Below are 14,261 nucleotides of genomic sequence, written 5' to 3' on the forward strand. Positions count from 1 at the left end.
GGCCCAACAGTATTTAGTGTGCCTTGTACATTATTTCTTTATGAAAACTTCTGTGAAGAGTGAAAATGGCTTTTGGAATTAAGGCTATGGTCCTGTAAAGAGTTATTGACATAAAAATACAACTTCTAAGTGTGCTTTAGCCCATCAGAATGATATTTCTGGATTTAAGTAATTTATTTTTAATGTATTTTGTAACAGTTCCAGTGTTGCTTATATTCATGCTGTTTCACATGTTGCTTTTGGAAAAGGTGCTCAGGAAGGAAGTTCTTGTTCTTAAAAGCTGACCGAATTTGGCTTGTAAATCCTGCTTCTTTTGGAGTTAGTGATTTCTGTTATTTGATAGTTTACACTTGTTGAAGATTTCAGCCAGTATTATTTTTGTAAAAGACACAGAGAACAGTTGTGCTTTATTTTCCATGCTTAGCATTATAACATATGTCAGTCAGTGGTCAAAACAGGTCTAGACTGTGAGGCTCCTGAGAGCTTGTGCTGCGCTCTGCTCCGCGTGTCAGGCTGTCTCCCAGGAGTGCAGCGCTGTTCTCTTGCCCCGCCTCAGTCATTTACTGTCCCTCGTTAATGTCTGCACAATTGCAAGCACAATTGAATCCACCTGGATGCTCAAGTACTAAAAACGTATTTAGGCAGTAAAACCAGTTATTTTGAGCACAATTACTTCACAGTGTCATGACATAAAATGAAATTGCTTTTTCAAGACAGGCCAATATGCCTTTAGGTTTTTGCTGCCTTGTGCCCACACGCTGCAGCAGTGTCAGTGGACATTGCAGCAGGACATTCTGTAGGGCCCATCTGATGCCAGCTGGCTGAGTTTCCTTTCTGGGACAACATGCCCCACTTGCCCTGTTGGGGATCCTGCTAGGATTGTTTATGTCAGACAGACAGAGGGTAGGATTCCCCTCCTGACACCTGCATCTAGAAGTCAGATGATCACTCTAGGCTGCCCATTTATACTTCCTCTGTAGCTAATGAAGAGAGACATATCCAGAGGTAACTCACTCCAGGGGATGAGTTGAAGGCAAAAGGAGCTGGGGTGTTGTTAAGCATTTCTGAAAAACCATATGGTCAAGTTGGAAGACAGTGAAGAAGTGATGCCCATGGCTGCTTTGGTTGCTCAGGTTGTACCAGGTGTTTAGTAATGGATGTAATTTGTAGTGTTTGGGTAAATGTTAACAAACAGCTCTTGAGCACTGAAAAAGGGCTCAGCACAGGTCCAAATTTTGGGCTTGTGTTACAAGTGGTCAAAACTGGATCATGTTCTGTCTGCTTCAGTGTGACAGTGGCATCCTGGTGTCACAGAATTTGAATGATTGAGAAGTTGTCATAGCTGAAAAAAATGATCTCTATTATGGATCAATTGGTATGATGTAGGTATGAATGGAGTTATGTTTGACAGAATTATTTCTGCAAATAGAATTTTCACATTATAACTTTTTTCCCTTTTAAAGACAAGGTCTAGGTTCCTTTACTTTCTGTTTTCCTTGAAAACTTCTGGAAGCTTTTAGCATCTCACCTACCTTGATCTGTCTGACAGTTACATATGTCTGTACATCTAGACAAAAATACTTCTAGTGTAATTTAGTCCTTTGCTCTCCACCTGTGAGAGGAACATCCAAAGACCTTTTGAAGGGCAGCACAGTGTGAAACCCAACTGCAGGGATGATTATCAATTACAGGTAAGCATTTAACCTGGTTGTTTTCCAGGAAGTTTCAGAAAATATGATGCTTTGCTATCAAACACGTCCTCTTAGAGGCAAGTAGGTTATTAATCTGCAGGAGTAGCTGTCAGACTCTCCCTGGGCTGGAGGCCAGGGAAAGGACAGAAAGTGAATAAACTCCTCCTCTTTGAAATTTTTCAGTAGCACACAGTCACACACCTTGGGCAACTCCTGATGTTGGGTACAGAGTTTTCTGAGGAAAGAAAAATTCATTTACTGCTAGGGTTAAACTGTACTTGATCCTTCTGTTGAGCTCATCTGATGCAAACTCACCATGTGCAAACTTAGCACGACATAGAGTCATAGAATAGGTTGGGCTGGAAGGGACCTTAAAGATCACCTGGTTCCAGTCCCCCTGCCGTGGGAGAGGATGTCACCCACTAGGTCAGGTCACTCAGAGCCCCATCCAGCCTGTCTCGAACACTGCCAGGCATCCAGATGGGGCGTCCAGGCCTCCCCTGGCAACCTGTTCCAGTGCTTCACCACCCTCTGAGTAAAGAATTTCTTCCTAATACCTAATCTAAGCCTGCTCAATTTTAGTTTAAAACCATTACTGCTTGACCTGTCACTGTCTGCCTGTATGAAAAGTCCCACCATGCTTTTTATTAGTCCTACCAGCCTTTTAAGGTACTAAAAGGCTGCAATGAGGTCTCCCCCAAAGTCTTTTCTTTTCCATGCTGAACAACCCCAGGTCTCTCAGGTTTTTCTCCCCTCTTTTTTTTTCAATTTTTTTTCAATTATGATTTTTATTTTTGACTTTACTCACCTATTTCCAATGAATGTAAACAAGGAGAGAAACATTAAATGTGAATGAAAGCAAAGGTTAGCCACCAGAATCATGTTGTTTTACTGTTTTTTACAAATATTTGTAATACTTCTGGGTTTAATTGATTTTTTAAGATGTCAGTTTTGATATGAAATAAACATTTTTCATTAACAGTTACTGACCAGCTGGCTGGAAATCTTTCCAAAGGCCTAGCCACAAGCCATATCTACTGACTGAGAGCTTGAGTGCCTCATCATGCGCCTGCCTCTGTGGTACAAAGCTAACAAAGGTCATTGCAACAATTACTTCCAGGGGCCTTCTGTGTCCATGGCTTGTCCATGGAGTTCAGTTTTCTGGAAATCTCTTGTCTGAAATCATAACAGCCACATCCTCTTTTCACAGAGCCTTCCTCATGTACCTCTGTGCATGGTTTCAGATTCATTATCTGCTTCTGTTCTGTCAGTTTAATGTTGCTGATGAGAGGCAATAAAACTGAGCAGGACAAAGATGCTGCAGCTAATTAGTCTTGAGGTTAAAATTCTTCAGGGCTTTGAATACTCTTCCAAACTCAGTCAAATTTACCTTTAACTGCTGAATTTCTGCTGGGCTTTTTGGAGGTGCAGACTGAACAAAAGTACCTCAAACAGGTAGAGCAAGAATTCAGCTTGAGATTCCCAAGTAACATAGAGTGTGGGAGCTGGGAAGCAGAGTCCCACTCCAAGTAAATGTTTGCCTTCTTGTTTGAAGATCTTATCTAGTGTTTCTAATTTACTGAGGTAATCAGGAGGCCCTTCTCCTCTCAGGATTCAGTCTAGCTGATGTCATGAAACTAGGACTAGTACTAAGCCCACAAGTAAAGAGAAGTGTAGTTGAGTGATGATACCATTTTAAAAGTGTTTTGGAATATTAAGGAAGTATCTTTGAGAAATGGGAACTTTCCTGCCCTTCAACGAAAGCTTCTTACCCTTGCAAAATAAATACAAGTTCCTAAAATTCATCAATGATAACCTTGGCCTTCTCAGGGGAATATTTTGGTCCCAAAAATAAATACTACTTTCCACCTCTTTCCTGTGACCCTGAAATAGTGTGGCTGGCTTATGGTGCAGAAGGAACTGCTAGAAAGAAGATAGTTTGGAATAGGAAGGAGGGCACAGCCCTCATGATCAAAGAACAACACCTGATGCTCTGGGAAACAGTGAAAGCTGTAACCTAAATACAGTTCATGAGCTGTGGCACAGAACGGAAGGACTCAGCTACAGATCTTTGTCTCCCTGTAAAGTCACATAAGGAGCAGCCAGGCATCACCTCAAACACCCTGCAACCCCAAGGAATGGTAATTAATAAACCTTGACTCTTTCCATTCTGTTTTATTTTCTGATGCTTATCTTGAAAGCATTTCCCCAAATCATCTCAGTCCACTCCTCACTTCTCTCCTTGTCCATATTTTCATGCTGCCAGAGGACAGTTTCCCGTCCCAGCCCTGCGGGGAGCGGGGCCCACAGCAGGGCCCTCAGGTGCCTCACGGCCGGGCCCTGCGGGGAGCCCGGGCCCTCAGAATGGTGCCTGTCTCCCCTCAGGTGTCCTGGCACAGCCGGCCTGTCCTGTCAGGCACCTTTTGGCATTGACTGCGGGGGCCAGCCCTACTCAGGGCCTCAGCAGCTGGAAGTGGTGCCATCAGGAGCAGGAGCATTGAGGTGGAAGGGAAACACAGGATGAAATGTTCTCCCGTCAGGTGGGTCCTTTCCCGGTACACGGACGCCATGTTGCCCTCTCCCTGCACAGTGATTCTGTCACCCCTCTTCTGCCACCCCTTACCTCACTCTTTTGGGGTCCCCATTGCAAAGATGTCCAGGCTTTCTGTGGAGCCAGGAGGGGGTTTATTTTCACCAAAAAAGTATAAAATGTAACCAAAGAATTATAAAATGCTGCCATGTTCTTTGTGGTGGGCATTGCTATTACCTACTTTTATCAGCATTCCTGATGCTGAGTGCCTACGCTCCTGAGCCATGGTGTGGATTGAACTCAGCCATCTAGGCATCCACAAGTCACATTTTCATTACTAAACTCAACACAGAGCCATAGCCGGGTTGTCACTACTGATAAATTGTTGGTATGGCCCTGTCAGACACCCCTCTGCAGCCCTGCCTGTGTGGGACTGATGGCAGTGGGTGCTCAAAGGCAGAGACATGGGTGCTGTTTTAGGAGATTTGTGTGGGGAAAGATAAGAGATTTCAGTGGTGTGAGTTGCAAGCTGTGCTGAGCAGGCAGCCCCAGGAGGCTCCAGGTGCATTTCTGTGTCCACATGAGCACTGCCAGCTCCGCCACACGGCGCCATTCCCTGCGACAGCTGCTCTCAGGCTCTCCTGATGACCATGGCTGTCTGTGAGGGGAGCGCCAGGAGATCACAGGAACTGTGTCACTGTGACCTGGCATTGACCAAAATTAACTGATCTGCAGGGTGAGAAGTAGCTGCCCTGCTTTCTGAATGCAGCCCCAGCAGCTGGGCCACCTCAGCTTGGAGCCTCAGATGTCCACCATGGTGCTCCCAGGTGTCAGCTGCGGCAGCTGGGATGGCCGCCAGGCTGGGCAGGCCTCCTCCCTCCCCTGCCACTGCCTGCACTGGGTGCTCCTGGCAGCAAGAACTACTCACATGCTCCAGAAGGAAGCTAAGCTGCAGCAGTGGGCAGGTGAAAGAAACATCCAGGGACTGAGCAATTCTGTTCAGCCCCTGAGCAAAAGACCAGCCCCTGGGGAGGTGCTGCCTGACAAACCTAAGGAGGGCAGCTTTCTCTTTGATGTTATAGAGGGATCAAGAGGAGAATGTGCCCCTAATTAATCAGAAATCACTGTCAGTGAGTCACTACGTCAAAAGGGTTTTGGGCAATTATCCTTCACTTTTCAGAAGTGCCTTACTTTCACATAGGGAAGAACTTTCTTGGAAGCTGCTTAAACAGATGAAAAGTAGTCAACAGCTCTGAGAAAATTGTTTATATGTTTGTGTCAATTTAATAGAGAAATGTACATTCAGATTTAAATGCCTTACTGATTTTTGTATATATATATATATTTTTTTTTACAGAAGAGAAAGGGAGGAAGGGGACAAAACATTCAGAGAAAACCTCAGCTCAAGTTTGATTTTGAGTAGAGCAAGATGCTATGAGGAGCTGTATGGTTGGGAACTGTACGAGGATGTGGAACAGCCAGATTGTACCCGTGCTACTGCAGATATTTTAGGTAAATATAAATAGCATAAGTACAGAATGCCCATGGAATTCACTTGCTCCATGGCTTTAGAAGACACACAAAAAGGTGTTAATATCTATGTAGACATTTTGCCTGGGTGATTCTGCTGTGAAAGCCTAATGCTGGATTCTGCTTTCCACGGAGACACTAGAGATGGTACACTTAACAGAAGTTCAGGCATTAACAATTAGCAGTGGGGAAAGGGTTTCTACTGACAGTAGCCAAACTCAAGAGGATGGTTTCAACTGTCATTTGTTAATTACTGAATTGTATGCTAAATCCAGTTTCTGGGCCTTTACAGCCTAGTCTGCGGGGGACTTGAGTTTACTTTGGCACCAAGTTTGGAACAGCATCTTTCCTTGACCAAAACCAATTCCATGTAACTCTAGCCATAGGTGCAATACCCTTTGTTAGAAGTACAGCAACTAATTTTTCAGTAAGGCTCAGAAAAAAATATTTTTTCTTTGTGTTGGTCTTCCTGAAAAGGATTTGTAACTGGTTTCAGAAAAATCCAGTAAAAGGAAGTGACCATCAAACTGTGCCATAATTTTTATTCATCTGATTATGGTGCCAGTTGTCTTACAGTGTCTTACAATGGGACTGAAAACAAGGGGAGTCTGATGCCAGAATCACTTTATGCTTATGAAGTTTTTTCTTCTGCTTTGTTTGATGAAAAACTATGGCTGGTGAAAACACTTGATAGGTCAAGGATGTTTATGATTCTTCCTTTACATGCCTTATGCCCCACAGCTGACCCAGAAGAACTATTTGGACTAAACCACTTTCTGTTCCACTTAAATTTAAGGCTCATTGATTGTAGGTGCTCTTAGCTATGCCAAGCATCTCCAGCTGTGGTGCAAGGGGATACAAACCTGTTGGGAACCAGACTGACAGGTATTTTGTGTGCTGGCAGCTGTCAGAGTGAGCAGCTCATCCCCCTCAGCACCATCAGTGCTTTCTGTGTGACCCACGTACATACATATGTAGTTATACACATGTACACACACAGCTGCTTAGGAATATGAAAGTTTTTATGTTCCCTCCTTGCCTTTCTGGTGGTACCACGATCCTTAAGAGCATTCTCCTACCCCACCCCTATAGTTAAGCAATGTCAGAGAGGAGAGGAACAAAGCTCTTCTGAGTGTAATACAACAGTGGTGTTAAGAAACCTTGTGTGTCAAGCCAGATACTCCTGTGCCTCTGTAAACTGTCACTTTGGTCCAAATTCACAGTAGAATTCAATTTCTAAATATTTTAATTGGTATTTGGAGTATTTAGCTGCTCATTAACTTCCTAAACCAGGGATGATAGCATTCTTCTACCAGACAGGGGTACCTGCATTAAAGAAATTATCAGATTCCAAAGACACAGAGGCTACAAACTGATTTCCCTGGTGTCACCTCTCTGCTAATCTGTTTACAACACCATATCATTCCTGGTTTGTCTTGCCTTCCATCAAGGTACGTCCTGTTAAACACCAATTTCTCCTTAGCTGGCTGCCAAGTGCCACAATGGCAGCTTCAGTGGCAGCACCAGGCAGGTGAACCACTGTAGGTGCACGGTTTGTGGCAACTGGGAGTGGGGCTGTGGCCGAGCCTCATCCCCAGTGGGCCACAGCTGTGTAGGTCAGGTGAGCAGCACTGACAGCAATGAGCCCTGGAGTGCCCAGGGACAGTGACCAATCACCAAAGGGAACAGAGGGCACACAGGTGCAGTGCATCAACATGAGGGGATAAAAGGCTGGGCTAAAGAGCAAGTAGAGTGGATGCTTATGGTCCTTTGAAGTGGTGTGATGGTTTTGTGCATGGGCAGATGCTGAAAGCCTTCTGAAATGGTAAGGTGTTACTCTGTATGGGTTGAAGCTTTCTGAAATTGTATGTTGGTATTCTGTGTATTGTGGTTGTCTGAATTGTGGCATGTGCTGTGACAAACTACCAATACTGTAGGTGAAGGTATGGCTTTCTATGTTTCCCCCTTCTGCCTGCCTTGTCCTCTCTGCTGTGTTTTTTGTTGGAATTGTGTAATGCGTCACTCAGGGGCTGTGTGTAACCTGGGAAGGGCCAAGCATGTGCTTGTGAGCTGGATGAGCTCTCTGTCTCAGTCCAACTTACTTCTTGTCACACAAAGACACATGAGTATTGGGGTGTATATGTATTCAGTCTTGGCTGAGACCATGCTGATGTGATACTGATACATATTTTGTGATGCCAGTGCACCTTTGCTCAATCAGCTGGAAAGGAAGCTGTGCTAAGAGCTCTCTGCCAAAGGTGGCTGTGCAGATCAAACATTTTGAGGACAGGGCAAGTAATACTAAGAATTTTTTTTGTTATTTTTTTGGTAGCGAGAAGATTTTTTTGCTGTATCTTTGAATCTCTATTGCCATAGAAGATAAAAAAGTACCATGGCTATGCAACAAACTGTGAGTTAATACACTGTGACCCACTTAAGAAAAATGAGTGTATGTATGGAAGAGATTGTATGTGATACATCTCTGGGAGTACTTAAGGGCATCAGTGCAAACTCCAGTCTCTTCCTTTGTTGAACAATTGTAAGGGTGCAGGTGTTAAAGTTTGTGGTCCATATATATTTAAGGAAAGGAAAAGGACATTAGGGTATTTAGGTAGCAGTTATCCAATCTGATGCTCATGGAAAGAGCGATGGTTTTCAAAGAGATGAAGTTGCTAAGTTCCAGTGTGGCTAAGCAGATAGATTTTTATGGAACACTTTTCAGAGCTGAATGCAGAAAGACATCTCTTTTTCTGAAGAGTCATCTCTAGCCTGGTGACTGAACTAAAGACTGCTAAAGCTACTAGGCAGGTTTTCAATTTAAGTAGCACTTAGACTGCAACCTTAATTCTCCGTTGTGGTTGTAGAGATCTTTTCATTCATACAGAACTTTTTGTGTTTTGCCATACAACAAAATAGTTTTGTTTTTTTTTTTAAAGGGCACCAACAAAAGTGCTAGAAGACAGCCAGTATAGTTTTAATACTTCTGTTGGCACCAATTCTTTTTGCCCTGTAAGTAGCAGGCTCCTGCTGTGGTTCTAATGTTTCACATAGTTCTGATTTTAATGACAGGAGGAGGCACATAGAGAACATAACATTTTCTGAAGGAGACCAGTCCATGCCTCAGCATTACAAATGTAGCAAATTAACAGCCTTCTCCAAGAACTGCTCCCTTGTCTGATGGCAGCCCAAAGTGCTTTATTTGCTACAAAACCATAGTTTATGAGCAAAACCATAGTTTATGCTGGTCAGATGATACGTGTACACTCATTTTAGTGATGGCAGTAGCAGTGGAGATATTTTCCAAGCTTTACACAGACTTTCTTTCCACTTTTTTAAAATCAATTGACTCATTTCAAGTACTTATTTTTTCCTCATCTAACTGTCCCCCACCTCGTCCACACCCGTTAAGCTGTGTGAAGTCTTTCCAACAAGACCTAAAAGCATGTGATATCCTCTTGGATTCATGTTTCATGTGGAATCTCAAGCTGAGAGAGGCCTCAGGATAGAGCCCTTACTGACAGGGGGGTGGCAAGGCAGTCAGGACTGTGTAGGCGTGCAGAAGTGAGGAACCAGGCCTGCTCAATATGTTTTTAATGAAACTAATAAATGCAGCCATTGAATGAATAGAGCTGATTGACATGGGGAGTTCCTGGTTCTCCCCTTCCATCTGCAGGCTTTTCAGTAGCACAACAGAATAAAGAAGTTTAAAAGGAAATTGGGACATGTATTTTCAAAGAAATGTTATACAAAATTGAAGCAAAATACTTGATAAAAGAAAAATTGTTCTTTTGCTACAAAAAGCCTAGTAAGGTTTTTTCCACGTTCTTCCCACAGAAAAGAGTCAAACCCTCTCTTGCAGTTTCCAGTGAGCCAATGGAAGGTTCAGTAATGGAATAGCTGAAAAAAAATTCAAAGTAGAAATTGTTTTTTATTATCATTTTCCTGACATGGAAAAACTTTCTAGGATAAATCAGCTGTCCCATTGCTTTAAAAAAAATTTAAAAGGGGAAAAAGAGAAAATGAGCTTTTGAGCTTTGAAATGTCTTGATGATAAATAGGGGCATTTCCAAGGGAAAATGCAGCCCTTGTCTAATTATGGAAAGGGGTTTGTGGCCCCACAGCTCTGATCTCATTGCAGCATGCAGGATCAGGCAGTGAATTGTCTGCACTGGGTAGGATGTGGGTAGTCATGTCTTTGGGTAAAAGAGTGCTTCCATCTCCACACATCTTCCCCCCATTAGCATCTTAACTCTGTATCCAGTTCTTAAAGGTGGGAACAGGGGTGATGGATGACATTGAGGATAACTAAACTGAAATCACAGTGGTATATTCTGAAGCAGGGAGCTAAGCAGAGGAGTTGTTTAAAAATAGGTAGATGGCCAAAAATAAGTAATATCAATGTCCACATACCACAAGCTTAAAAATAATGACAGGTGAAGGCAGAGTGTATGACCATGGAAGGAGAACTTGATGTAATAGATGCTCCTGAAGAATGAGGGAGTGTTAAAATACAAGGAAATCTTGTAACACTACAATCTCTCGAGTGAGGACATGTTAGGGCCTGGAGAGAAGGGTAGGAAGAGGACTCTGCAGCTGCCAGACCCTTCTATATTGATAAGATTTTAGTAGATGAATATAAACCAGATAGTAATATATTTATCTATTAAGGAAATGATAATGAAAAACAATTTCTACTTTGGCTGACCAGAAACAACTGAAGTTAGGAGTAAATAAAAGGGACCACAGCATTGCTGAGCAACCTCCTCTATGTAAGCAGCCTGTCAAAGAGTAGCTTTCAAATATTCATAAAGGAAGAATTTTCTAATGAAAAGTACAGAATCAAATGGAGAAGCTAGTGAATTAGCTATAGAACTGCAAATAAGTATAGTCAAAGTCTGAGGCTGAGCAAGGAAGTTTTTTTCTGAGTAATTTGTAGTGGTCACAAATAGCATACAGTAGGTTTTAAACTCTAGATGAAACTCTAATGAGAGCTTCTCTACTTTCCCGTGACGTACTCTCACTTTACATGGAAATATTTCCTAAGATATTCTTCTTTCTCCTAGTGCTCTTTTTGTCTTCCTCACACAAAACTATTATGACAATAATCCAGCTGTTTACTTGCTGCTGTGGGTATCTGCAGAAGACTCCCACATCACCCTGTGGGTGATAGTCCAGAATGCCTTGATTAAGTATCCCTGAACTGCTTAATCTTATACCTTGCACATCCTGAAATGAAGGAATTAAATCTGGGAGGTGTAGAAGGCTACTCCACAAAGTTTGAGGTCAAATATTGGACCAGTTCTTTGTAGGAACAGATGTCCAAATGCCACAGAAAAGTAAAAAAAAACTATTCTATGATGATGAAGTTTTTTTAAAGAACAGGAAAAGGAGTCAGGAAGAAAAGAGTAGTGCTAGCTTGAAAAAACTCTTGATTCATTAACCCCCTTCCCCAGTTCTTACTTCTTTGTTCTAGTGAACCATCTATTTAATCAGGGAGTGTTCATCAGATGAGTGGTTTTTGCAAACATAGGCACTTAGTTCACTGCTTGTCAGAAATTTGGCTATCAGATCTTGATAGTCTTCAAGATTTATTCCTCCTATGGACAAACAAGCTGGAAACCTTGTGATAAAATGAATCTTCATGAGTTACCTGTATAAAAACATGAGATTATCTTTAAGGAAGTGACTAGATTCCTTTCAAGTACTGCAAGTGAAATACAATCAAAGTGAATCCTCCAGTTAATGAGTTACATTTCTAGAATTTTGTTCCCTGGAACTCGGATCCAAAAAGCACCACTACAGCCAATGCTAGAGCTGGATCATGGTTTTGTGGAGATCAGAATCATTGCATTGGCTTTACAGGCAACACACACAGGCTCTAAATGTCTGATTAAAAATATGAGTGTTCTATTCAAAAATTTTTAAAATATTGGCAATATTTTCCATGTTTGCAACATGTGGCAGCATTTTTGCCGTGATCACAAACATTTAAAATTAGATGGGTATTGAAAAGGTGTCCCAGAGACTTGGGAAGGATAAAGTTTTTCATGGCAGTTTTATTTCTTCTTTTCTTTTGTTTTAATTGCAATTTTTGCAGCTTCTTGGTGCTTATTTGTGGTTTTCAGAAAGTTATGTAATTAATTTATAGAAGATAAACAATTAATTTAAAAGCTGGATTCAGTCTTATGTGTACTTAGTCCTCAGGCCTCCAGAGAATTTTTATGTTTCCGAAATAAAAATTCCTGTTAAAAAGTTGCTGCTATTTTTATAACTTATTCCCCCACCATATAATTTAAATAATTTTCTCCTTGCCCACCCACCATGTTTTGGAAAGAAAACTTTGCACAGTTGCATTACATATGACAGGGAAAAAAGAATAGAGGAAATGTTCATTTAAAAAAATTAAAAGAAAGAAAAAAGAGAAAAAGAATGTAAAACCACACAGTATGGAACTGGAGAAGATGTAATCTCCAGTTCCAGAAAAACTTCCTGTTGCTAAAGAGGTGATTAATTGTGCTTGAAGATAAGCACACACTTGTGTGCCTTGCAAATTTGGGTTTTAGAAGGAAATTGTGTGCTGAGTAAAACATCCTGATCTTATTTCTTGAAAGGTCTTCTTGTTTTTGAGATCGACTGTTCTGTCTGATGGGAGAATTGATAATCACAGGGCAAAATCGATCAAGGCTCTGGGGCAACTGATTACCAGCGAGTCAGCTGAAGCATATCCTGCACAGAGGACAAATTGATGGAGTTCTCCAGTTGCTAAGGGAGCTGCTGGAGGAGACTGAAACCCAGCATGTGTATTTCAGACTAAACTAGTACTGGGGCAGAAATTGGGAACAGGCCCTCATTCTTTGTCCATCCATACTTGCAAATGTTGGGGTGCTAGAAAAAATATTTATGGACAGATTCTTATTTACATTCTGGTACCGTTGTATAGCTGGGTAGTAGAGCTTTTATGTAAAATTAAGGGGGGAAAGAAAGGGCACTGAATTATAAAGTGGTATAAATAGCTTTTCTGTAAATGTGGCTCTGACCTCAAGTATTAGGAGCTCCAGAGTGAAAGAATAGCATTGTTAAAAGATAACAGGGCAGAGAGGCTTAAATTCAGATACCGAATTGCTTTGCAGACGTTAGGCATGCAAAAATACAAGGCAAAAACTTGTTAGGATGGGTAAGACAGTCTGATACATAAAGACATTTGCCTCTAGGTAAATCAGGAGTTCTCCTGTAATCAACACATTGGTGTAAATTGATCCTGGAGCAAGATAGGACTCTGAGATAACACTTCTCAAATAACCTCCTCTAATTTTGGAAGGATTGTCAGCTCACCACTGCAGCACAAGAGGATAAAAGGAGAATGCTTGGGAACTAATTAACAAGTTACCAGCTGAGAGGGTCTCATTATTTTGAAATGTAAATACTTTTGTTGATTAAATCTGGATCATTAGCTCTGGTCTTTGATAGAGGAAGTTTCATCAGAAGTGAAAAATGAGGACGCAAGGAACTCTGTGGTGTTATTGAAATATCTGATCCTTTGGGAAGTGTCCCAAGAATGTCCAGAGAGCTGAACATACAGGCTTTAATATTTAAACTGTCCTGTGTATCTGGAGCTGTGAGAGGCTCCTGCTCTCTTCAAACTATGCACAAAGAAAAACACGACTTACACTGACCAGCAGCTACCAAACAGTTTAATGGCAAAACAAATTCCTGTTTGGCAGGATCTTGGTAATGTTTCAAATAAATCTAAGCTCTAGCATAGAACACACAAAAGTTTCTGGTCAGATTCTTACCACAAATTTTTGTCTACTTCAGATGCTTGAAGTTCCTGTTCATGAAATCAAATTTCTACACATGGAAAAAGATATATTGTGGATTTAAACACCTTCCCAACTGACTTTCATAATAAAATTAATTTCAACACCTACTGAAAGGCACAATTTTTTGTATGCAAGGTTAAACTGTGTCCTGGTTATCGAGCAGGGTAGAGGAAAAACATTGAAGTGAGCAAAACAACCATGAGTAACAAAGCTGTCTTTTCAAAACTTCTGGTGCTGTGCCATGCATTTCTAGATCTGAGATATCTGTTCAGCTTCCAAACAGCCATATGTCAGGAAGCCAAGACCATAGTATTTTGATTTTGCAATCTACTTTTCCTCTGTCTTCTTTCTGAGCGTAGCAGGAGACTCCCCAGACCTATTATGACTAAAAATCACGTGAACTTCCATCTGCCTTGGGGGGCTGCTATATGAAATACAGTTACCTATATATATGGGATGAGCTGAAGTATTATTGCACAGCTCTGCAGCTCAGTCACCCCATCAATTAGCATACTCTGGGTACTGCAACTTCATCAAATAGTGAGCAGTGTTTTTCTTGAAGTTTGTGGAGAAGGCTTTGGGTAAGCTGACCAAACTTGCAATTATGGGTTTATCTCCAGCTCCACTATCACTAATTCTTGCTCAGGTTCTGGATTTATCATGTGACTAGCAGTTGTTTTCACTGCAAAG

The 14,261-nt window shown here is 41.6% G+C and overlaps 1 long non-coding RNA gene across 1 annotated transcript; it reads left to right on the plus strand.

Moving 5' to 3' along the window:
- The first annotated feature begins 7,502 nt into the window (after positions 1-7,502).
- LOC135450253 (uncharacterized) lies at positions 7,503-14,026 on the plus strand. The gene is made up of 3 exons (XR_010440983.1): positions 7,503-7,576; positions 8,084-8,161; positions 12,363-14,026. It is a non-coding gene; the product is annotated as an uncharacterized LOC135450253 (long non-coding RNA).
- The last annotated feature ends 235 nt before the right edge of the window (positions 14,027-14,261 follow it).

The sequence above is a fragment of the Zonotrichia leucophrys genome, chromosome 7 (assembly GCF_028769735.1).
Source record: "Zonotrichia leucophrys gambelii isolate GWCS_2022_RI chromosome 7, RI_Zleu_2.0, whole genome shotgun sequence".
NCBI classification, from domain to species: Eukaryota; Metazoa; Chordata; class Aves; order Passeriformes; family Passerellidae; genus Zonotrichia; species Zonotrichia leucophrys.